The sequence below is a fragment of the Quercus suber genome, unplaced genomic scaffold (assembly GCF_002906115.3).
Source record: "Quercus suber isolate HL8 unplaced genomic scaffold, Cork oak 2.0 scaffold_198, whole genome shotgun sequence".
Lineage (NCBI taxonomy): Eukaryota > Viridiplantae > Streptophyta > Magnoliopsida > Fagales > Fagaceae > Quercus > Quercus suber.
In genome coordinates, this window is record NW_027069656.1 from 374403 (window position 1) to 385231 (window position 10829).

Here is a 10829-nt window from a genome sequence, read left to right on the forward strand (position 1 = left end):
TAAAAACTTGCTTACAAAAAAATTGATGTCTTGACCTAATGAAAATGAGTAATTATCATAAAGCATGTGTATTGACTTAATGGTATAAAGCAGTAATTTTGGAACAAATGCCACAAATTTGAAATCCTATCATCTATATTTATATATTTTTGCTACACTCCTATTGAGTCATGTCAGTTTAGCATTTTGGTTCTTTTGCTCCAATTCGGTCCACTTTGGTCTAATTCGGTCCATATGGTCCAATTCAGTTTAATTTGGTCAAATTTGGTCAAATTAGGTCAATTCAGTCCATGTCAGTCTAATTCGGTTCATTTCAGTCTATTTTGATCCACTTCTCTGCAATTCAGTCCAATTTAGTCTAATTCGGTTCATACGATCTAATGCAGTCCACTTCAATTTGGTCCACATCGATCTGTTTAGTCCATTTGGTCCACTTCAATCCAATTCGGGTCATTTTAGAGGATGAATTCTTTATAAAAAACAATAGAAACAAATTCCAACCTCACATTACATTATTTATAAAATATCTCGCTTTATATAATAATTGAATATAAAATGTATTATATTTCCTCAAAAAAAAACTTACAAATTTTAAAACACTTTCAAATAAAAAATATAGATAACTTAATTTAAAAATCTAATATATTATATCAATTATACTTTGTTATGCATTTTTTTTATAAGTAGAAAGTAATCTTATCATTTTTAAAAAGATTTTGGGACTAATACTTATAAGTTTTTTTTTTTTTTTTGAGAAGGTAATACTTATAAGTTGTATCGTGTAAATTTATGACTAGTTTATCATAAAAATGGATACCATAAGTTTTAAATCCTAACCTATCTATTTTATTAAAAATAAATAAAAATTAAAAAAGCTCACTCATGTCTCTATCCAGGGGTCGAACCCCTGACTCGATGCTTGTTGCTTAGAAGTTAGAAATAGCTCAAAATAAAGGGATCATTGGATTAATTCACTGCACAAATATCAATAACACCGATTTCCAGTTCAGGATAAGAGAGAGAGAGAGAGATGGCAATCCAACTGTACCACATATCCACGTTCAATTCAAAGCATGAGAAACAACCTAAGCCACCCCTTCCCACCACCAAAAGAAGACCAACACTTCAAGTCAATGCAGCGTCCGGCAGCAATAATGACCGGCATCTCATACAGTCCCAAGCCATCAGGGCCATACAGACGAAGGAAGCAGTGGCAGCCATTAATTCCGATGGCTTCACACTCCTGGACATCAGACCCGTTTGGGAGACACAGAAGGGTCGTGTGAAGGGGTCACTGTATGTTCCACTGTTTATTGAGGACAAGGACAATAGCCATTTTTGGCTACATTGGGCTATGGACTGGCCAATATTTCACTACCATGAATCCTGATTTCTTGTTGCGAGTAGAGGAGGTTGTTCCTAATAAGGACTCTAAACTTCTTGTAGCTTGTGGTCAAGGGCTAAGGTGAGAATTTCATTTTCATATTCAAGGCTGAAGTCGCTAGCTGGGCATGGATTGTAATAAATTGTCATGCATTTATATTGAATGATCTCTCTATTTAAAATCGATCCAATTCACAGTTTTTTTTTTTTTTTTTGGAGAATGAATCCAATTCATAGTTAATTAATAATTAGATCAAATATTATAAATCTAAGGTGCATTCATGAGATCTTATGCATTGTCAAACAAATAAAGCATGGACACAAACATTAACACAAGTCACACAATAGTATACATCAATTTTTGAAAAATTAGAACAAAATTGGAATACATACATACATACATACATATATATATATATATATAGTGATTATTTTAAGTTTTTAAAATAAATAGCAACGATCAAAATCTTTGAAAATATAATTAGAATCAAAGAAATCATTTTAAATAATTTTTTTCTTCTATTAATATAATGGGATACACATGAAGATAAGGTACTTTGGTGTGTTTGGGACAAAAACAATTTTAAGTGTTAGAATCTTCTCCATTGAAATTGATTCATTTCATAGTTTAGATTAAATATTACAAATTTAAAAATATATCTTTTCAAATTTTAAATGATGTGACATTTTGTATACATTTAAATCTAGGAAATAAAATCTTATCTGTGAAATGAATTCTCTCTATTTTAAGTGAAACAGAGAGGATTATGTTCCAAGCTTTAAAGTGTCCATGCTTCTTTATTGTCAAATTTAGAAAAATAAAAATTTCAATTGTGAAACTCTATCCATTTCAAGTAAAAATGAAGGCCATAATGTTCTGTTCAATGGGCCAAGAAATTAAGCACTATAGCTTGATAATTTAATTAGCAATTTCTTGATTTTGTTGTTATTTCAGGTCCATTATGGCAGCTACAAAGTTATATGAAGGAGGATACAAGAACTTGGGGTGGTTGGCTGGGGGATTCAATCGCTCGGGAGATGAAGATTTCCCTGAAGTAGAAGGGACTGAAAAGTTGCAGTATGCAACAATAGGGGGTGCATCATACTATTTCCTTCAATTGCTCATTTTCTTACGTGTGGGTAAAAGTAATTGACCTTTGATTTTGCTATACTTTGGGGCTCAACTTTTTGTTATATTAAACTAGCTGCAAGCAATGATTGGCTTTGAGCAATCAGACTGAAGGGTCCCATGAATTCACGATCTTTTTTTTTTTGTAATTTCATTTACTACACATGTATTAAGGATCAAATAAGACGAGGGTCAAACAATGAACACGGTTTTAAACAAAATCAATCAACAGAATGAGTTTATTTTATTTTTTATTCAGTATGCATATAAACAGATGGGACACAAAATAAAATCAGTTCAAATGTATTTCGTTTCATTTTTTATTCAACAATCAACTATGTGATTTACTAAATATCCCCTACAGCTACATTTCGATAAAGATGCTCAAGCAGACTTGACAAACTCTGCAAGAGATCCCACTCAATTGTTCAATATAATGGTCGATCTAACTGCTACACTACTCCTTACCGCTATGACTAAGCTAACTAGCGAAGGATAACAAATACAAATTCTGATCAGTCTCGTCTTTAGGATCTCTTTTTCTTTATCATTCTTTTTTTATATCTTTACTTTGTGAAATTGCTCCACGTGTCATGTACATAAACCATGCTGGCAGTTTCAATTGTTATTATTATTTATTTATTTATTTATTTTTGTATAAACTTGTTGGTTATACGGGGTTTGGTGTCTGGTTTGGATTTGGGATGGAGGTATAGGTTCATAGGGTTTTTGAGCAAAGGTTCATCACTGCGATGATGGCAATGGATTCAAAAAGGGTCAATAAGGTCGGTTTTGGTAGGTTTTTCAACTTATATGTGATAAGTAAAAAAATCTTATGAGATTATTTTATAAGATTTGTTACTCACAACATATGTGAGTCTCGCATGCTACGAAATGGTGGTTTCCTAATATACCCTCTCTTTTGTGATAGGTTTTTTTGACTTTGTGGGCCAATTTGGCAGATGGCCGGATTTGTATGGTGATATATTGTGATAGTTAGTGACGACTAGAAAAAAGAGGAAAACAATTGAGAGAGAGGGGGAGTTCAAATTAAATTAAGAATTTTTTTAATTAATTTTTTCTGCAAATTTTTTTTAAAAAATATATTGAAATCAATCACTTGGCATGCAAACATTATTTTCCACAACAGTGAGATATAGGATCATCAATTTCACGATTTCCCTAATTTTTAAGGGTTTAAAAATTCAAACTAGATGTTCAACGAGTCAATTGGTGCCCTTTTACATTATTCCTTTAGTTTTGTTATTAATGAATTGCTTCAATGTGCCTTTATGGACGATTTGTGCTTGGAAGATTTCTTTGTTGTTTATGATCTCAAATAAAAAGGGGCAGACAAGACACCCACAGCTGTTGTAAATAAAATCTTCTTTTACATGGTAGACCCAATAAAAAGGTCGCCTCTTCCAGTATTATATAATTCTAGTGTATTAGCACATCAATGGAAAATTGGAATTAACGAAAAAAAAAAAATCCAAAAATCTACCCTATCAAAGAAATCCACAAATAAATCAAAAATCATATATATATATATATATGAGTGTGTGTGCACGCGCGCGTGTATATATATATATATATATATTTTTTGAAAAATAGAGCTTTACATTAAAATTAAAACAGATATAAAAACTAAAACTTGTTTTTCATAACTCGATCATACCAATATAAATAAATAAACGGTTATAATGCATAGATAAATTAAAAATTAAAAAATATGAGAACAAATGGATCTAGAGGCTTACTTTAGTTTTCATAGTATTGCTGAAGAGAGAGAGAGAGAGAGAGAGAGAGGATGCGAATCTTGGTGTTGACGATGTCATCGGTGTTGCCATCCTCAAAGCTTGAATCTTGAATCCTCGAAGCTCAAATCTTCAACCATCGCTGTTGATCATCCTCGAAGCTCGAATCTTCAACCATCGCTGTTGCCATCAGCTGGTTACTCTCTCTCCCTCTCTCTTGTTTGATCGACGATGGTGGTAGTGGGTTTGATTGGGTTTTTCTGGGTTTCTGTGGGGTTGGGTTTTTTCGGCGATGGTGGTAGTGGGTTTAATTGGGTTTTTCTGGGTTTCCGTTGGGGTGGGTTGTGGTCGTGGAGATTGGTGTGGCTATGGGTCTTGGATTCGTGTTTACAAGTTTCGTTAGAGGTGGCTAGGTTTTTCTAGGTTTCTGTGGGGGTGGGTGGTCAGTAATGGAGGTGGAGATCGATGTGGTTATGGGTCTTGATTTCATGTTTATAGGTTTGGGTCTCAGTGAGTTTGGTTTTGTGTTTGTTTTAATGTGAATTTGTATGTTTTTGGGCTTCTTCTGTGTTTGTTTCCCAATAAAATTTCGAACTTGTTGGATTTATGGGGTTGTTAGAATTTTCTGTATTGAGATTAATTATGAGTGGGTTGGCTGGTTGGGTTTGTCTTGATTTGGGGAAGAACATGAAGCATGAAGTTCATATTTAGGGAAAGTAGAAGAAAAATGTTCATTCGAAAAATAATGAAAAGCGAAAAAAAAAGAAAGATCTACGGTTTAAAAAAAAAAAAAACTATTTCATTATTTGTTTTTTAATTTTCTGAGGTGGCTTTTTTTTATTTATTAAAATACTGACATGGATGCTGGCATGTATTTTTATTATTATTTTATCAGTTACGTCAACATCTAACATGGCATCTATGCAATCTGTTCGCCACGTAAGACTTTTTTTAGTGGTCAGTTGACAGCAGGACCAAAATAGAATTGATTTTCTTATTTTAGGGACTACAATAATAGCAAAATCAATATAAGGACCAAAATTAAAGTGTATTTTTGCTTTATATATATATATATATATATATGCCAAAGCTGAGAAAAAAAAAATTAAATATTAAATTGGAGTCTAATTTACACTCCTCATTTTCTCAGGCAAGAACATCCCACCTGTCACAACGCTAACAATTTTTCTATTTGGGAACTCGAGGATTATGATAATGGAGGTAAATAGTGCCAGAAACACAAAGTTTATTTTAAGAACATGGTTACAGAACATCCCAATCTTGTTAAGATAGCGAAGGAGTCTTCATCACCGCTCATGTTGTTGCCTGCTTTTCACCCAAGTGATGACAAAATTCTCTTCTTCAAATTCCACAATAACATTGTTATGTGCAACTTGCAAACGATGGTACTGAAAATTGTCATCCAACTACGAAATAGGGAACCCTTAGTTGACAAAGCGAAATCTGTCTTCCTACTTAAGCAACAACCATGGCCAACACCAGTTCCTCCCCTCCCAGTGAAGTTCGAGCAGCAACCCAAGCATGAAGTTTGAATAGCATTTCAATTTGTCTCAAGAAGCATGAAGTTTGAAAGTTTTAAATAATTTGAATGTTAGTCCCATCACATTGTTATTTATTTAACCTTTTACTCACAAAAAACATTTGGATTTGAATGTATATCCTTATTCTGATCCTCTCCATGCAAACTATTTTTTGGTTTTGAGCAGTTATCACGGAGTTGAAGGCCATCATATTTATATGATTGAAGTAGGTGCTTAAATTTTTTTTGTTCAGAATCTTCAGATTGTGAGAAGTAGGGCATTGCTTTTTTAGTATGCAAGAACATTTGTGCATAGCCATGATGAAAGGAAAAAAATTCAAATTCTTTTATTTTTCCTTTTAAATTGCAGTTGATGCTTTAATAAAGTGAAATTATATATGTTTTGGTACAATTATCTCCAATATGAATTCTGTAACAATTGAGTGTACCTTCAGAAGTGTGGTGATCAGATTGTCCTTTTAGTTGTCTACTGCACACAAGTTTTTGCATTAATTTTGCTTTCTAATTAAGGTTTGGCAGTGCGTCTTGGATGTATTTTCTTTGATTGTGAATGCACAACATTAACTTGTTATAGCAACGAAATGCCTCCAACTTTGTCATCAAATGATGCATCACAGATTTTGTTTTTCTTTTGCATCGCAAAGGGTTAACTTTCATCAATTTCAAAGTAGTTTTGCTCCTACTCGGGAGTTGAATTTGCTTATAATTTGGGAATATGCAGGTACATGGTTCATGATACACAAAATTTACTTCAACGGACATGGTTTCAGAATATTGAATTCATCTCTATAGAGACTCGTCTTAGAAGTCAAATCAGTACAGAAAAACTTGTCACCAAAACTAAATTCAGGTCATTCTACGATTAGTTTGAATTTACAATCCCAAATCTGCCACATTAATAACACAGAACTCACAAATCTTTTTCTAAGTTCTGTCGTCATCTAAATAATTATAAGCCACAATTAAGTTTTTATAATAACAAATCTAGTCATCTAAATAATTACAAACCACATTTAAGTTTTTATACTAACAAAGCTAGACAAAAACAAAGGTTTCAAACTAATAAAGTAAATAAACAAAAACAATTATCAAAATTTGTTAGGTGGCAACCTAAAAGAAATTCGGTATGGATTTTGAGCTAACTATGATTAATTGTTTATATATTTAAATTTTGTTGTAGAAAATGATAGTGTAAAATGCCTCAAAACCAAAAGGAAAAAAATAAATAAAATGATTGAATATTACAATTCTTTGTCTAAATTATTCCATTTTTAACCTAACAAATACCCCCCAAAAATATGTCCCGATAGTGTTGTAAATGAAACTTGAGACCTCTAAGTTTATGACACATCTTTCAAGTCTATTGAGCTAGCCTATAATTCAAGTGTCCTAAAAAGCACTATACTCACTGTTGATGTTAGAAAAATGTTCAAATACATATTCTAAATAAATAAGTGAATCAAACAACCCCACAGCATGAGCTTTCATCCCACCACTGATAGTCCTTTTATCTCTTCTATGATGTCAATACCATCTATCTTGATCACTAAATTAAACCCCACTGCCACCAATTACCAGCACCACTCAAACTACCCTTTGCTCGATCATTGTCTCCTGCCCTCTGTCTTTGAATGTTGGCCGCCACAAGGTCTTCCTATTATTAGTTATTAGTGATCACTGACCAACGAATTGGGGTGATACTGATAGTGAGAGATTCAGCAGAGTGTAAGAATTCAAATTGTTTCAATCCAATTTCACCAATCATCCTACATTTTTTAACACAACGAAAACCACACACATAAAGCTTAAACACATTGTTCAATAACGGTAAAACCAATAATTACACAACACTAAAAATGCAAACTAAGTTAACGAAGTCTTACTCTTAGGAACAATAAGCATGACTTATAGTCTTGCATTTTGATTTAATTTAAATAAATTAACCACAGTGAAAATATTCAAATAACGATTTTAGTTTACTTGCCAAGTACAAATAGAGGCATCTTCGAATAACAACATGGCACTTTGGTTACCGATTGAGACTTGACCTCAATGGCTTGTATTTCACTTTCCTCATTCTTGAGTCGGCCTCAAATATCCTAGCATTACTTCGATGCAAAACATGATATACAACAAACCCCATACTAGTTTACACAACTTCTCAATTTTCCCCTTCAGATCATGCAAACCCCATTCAACAAGTCTGGACCATCTCAAACTCAGGCTTCCTAATTAGCACCTCTTCATAACTTCTTTCCAGATTCTTTTGGAGGACTCACACATAAGGAGCCTGCAATAAACGCAGAGAGTCACCTTTGTAGCCCCATTTGAGTAATATATCTCGGTAGCCAATCTATTCGTAATAGCAAACCAATTGATAAAGGCATGTCTAGGAATTGCAACTGAGAACCAAATTAGTTTCCACCACTGTCTCAAATTTCTGCCATACGACCACCAATCCCTCAAATTTCTGTCATAACAGCAACTCTTGAAGAAATTAATGCTTATTTTTCTGTTATTATCTTGTGGGTTTTTTACTTCTCCAATAGCAACTACCAAAACATTCGAACAATTACAAGTCAAACAGATAAGATCCAAAAAGCAATGGTCACATAAAAGCCACATGCCATTGACTCCAACCACCACAAGCTGATTTCGAGACAAGGGTGATGGTATTGGAGGCACTTTCTGACTTGCATTGTGTGTAAAGCGTAAACGGACCTTTCATCAGTAATAGTTATGCATTTTCAGAAGCAGTCGTGCAAAAAAACAAAAAAGTGCGTGTGGAGAAGGAGAGAGAGCACTTTGATATCTGTTCAACAACCATCATAAGTTCTGCAGAACAGAACAATTACAAGTCAAACAGATAAGATCCAAAAAGCAATGGTCACATAAAAGCCACATGCCATTGACTCCAACCACCACAAGCTGATTTCGAGACAAGGGTGATGGTATTGGAGGCACTTTCTGACTTGCATTGTGTGTAAAGCGTAAACGGACCTTTCATCAGTAATAGTTATGCATTTTCAGAAGCAGTCGTGCAAAAAAACAAAAAAGTGCGTGTGGAGAAGGAGAGAGAGCACTTTGATATCTGTTCAACAACCATCATAAGTTCTGCAGAACTTGTTTCTATGCCTCCAAAACCATCTCATCTAGAATAGCATGTATCTGTCAAAAACATAGGGAAACAAAAAATTTCAAGCCTAGTCCAGTGGAGTTTTAGGCTTTTAGCACATACTTTTTATTATTGGGAAATAGAAGAATAACAAACAAAAGCAATGGCATGAATATGTAATAAATTTGATTATTCAATCAGGATCCTTTTCAGTTTGGCTCAATTTTGTGAGTAACAAAGCAAATTCATTAAATCTAAAATATTATGTATTTCCCCACAACAGAGGGAAACAAAAAATCAAGTCTAGTCCAGAGGAGATTTAGCACAGATTTCTTGTTGGGAAATATAAGACTAACAAACAAAAGCAATGTTATGAATATATATAGATTTGCAAATTCAATCAGAATCCAATTCTGTTTCGCTCAATTTGTGAGTGGCGAATACTTTAAAGATAACGGTTTCAATCATAATAAATAAACATTGGCCCCTTCAAAGACAACCTCTAGCCAGTAATATAGAAGCCCACCAATTTTCTGGCATGATTGATGTTTGGGCTATGTGCTATGTGGAGTATGGTTTTGTGTTTGATCTTGTTTGAACCCGACTGGTCAAATAGCTCAAGGTTCAAGCTTTGGTCAAATAACATTGTGACTCCAACAATGTAGCATTTGTCAGCTTTGGTCAAATAGCTCAAGGTTCAAGCTTTCATCATTAGAAGCCTAATAACAAGCCCTATGTGAATTGGATTTGGATTGGTATGAAACCATGAATCAAACAAATGGTCGACTTTTTGGAGAGTTCTTTTGCAAACTAGAAGTTCTCAGATTATACGGCAGAGATGATAAATTGATAGCAGTCCCTTCGGTATTTGTTGAAGGATTACGCTATCTTAAGTCTCCTTCCGTCACTAATCTTTTCTTCGATAACGAAGGACAATATGCTGGGACGGTTGAACATTTGACAGAGTTGCATCTATATAAAATGCCCAAGTTGATGCTTTTGTGGAAGGAAAACTTTGAACAAGGTAGGGCATTTCAAAATTTGGAGATTCTGACAGTATCAGAATATATATATACATACATATATATATATATAGTGATTATTTTAAGTTTTTAAAATAAATAGCAACGATCAAAATCTTTGAAAATATAATTAGAATGAAAGAAATTTTTTTAAATAAATTTTTTTTCTTCTTTTAATATAATGGGGATACACATGAAGATAAGGTACTTTGGTGTGTTTGGGACAAAAACAATTTTAAGTGTTAGAATCTTCTCCATTGAAATTGATTCATTTCATAGTTTAGATTAAATATTACAAATTTAAAAGTATATCTTTTCAAATTTTAAATGATGTGACATTTTGTATATATTTAAATCTAGGAAATAAAATCTTATCCGTGAAATGAATTCTCTCCATTTTAAGTGAAACAGAGAGGATTATGTTCCGAGCTTTAAAGTGTCCATGCTTCTTTACTGTCAAATTTAGAAAAATAAAAATTTCAATTGTGAAACTCTATCCATTTCAAGTAAAAATGAAGGCCATAATGTTCTGTTCAACAGGCCCAGAAATTAAGCACTATAGCTTGATAATTTAATTAGCAATTTCTTGATTTTGTTGTTGTAATTTCAGGTCCATTATGGCAGCTACAAAGTTATATGAAGGAGGATACAAGAACTTGGGGTGGTTGGCTGGGGGATTCAATCGCTCGGGAGATGAAGATTTCCCTGAAGTAGAAGGGACTGAAAAGTTGCAGTATGCAACAATAGGGGGTGCATCATACTATTTCCTTCAATTGCTCATTTTCTTACAGAGTGTGGGTAAAAGTAATTGACCTTTGATTTTGCTGTACTTTGGGGCTCAACTTTTTGTTACATTAAATTA

The 10829-nt window shown here is 33.3% G+C and overlaps 1 pseudogene; it reads left to right on the forward strand.

The window, feature by feature from the left end:
• The first annotated feature begins 923 nt into the window (after nt 1-923).
• On the forward strand, nt 924-10829 carry LOC136069937 (rhodanese-like domain-containing protein 10; annotated as a pseudogene).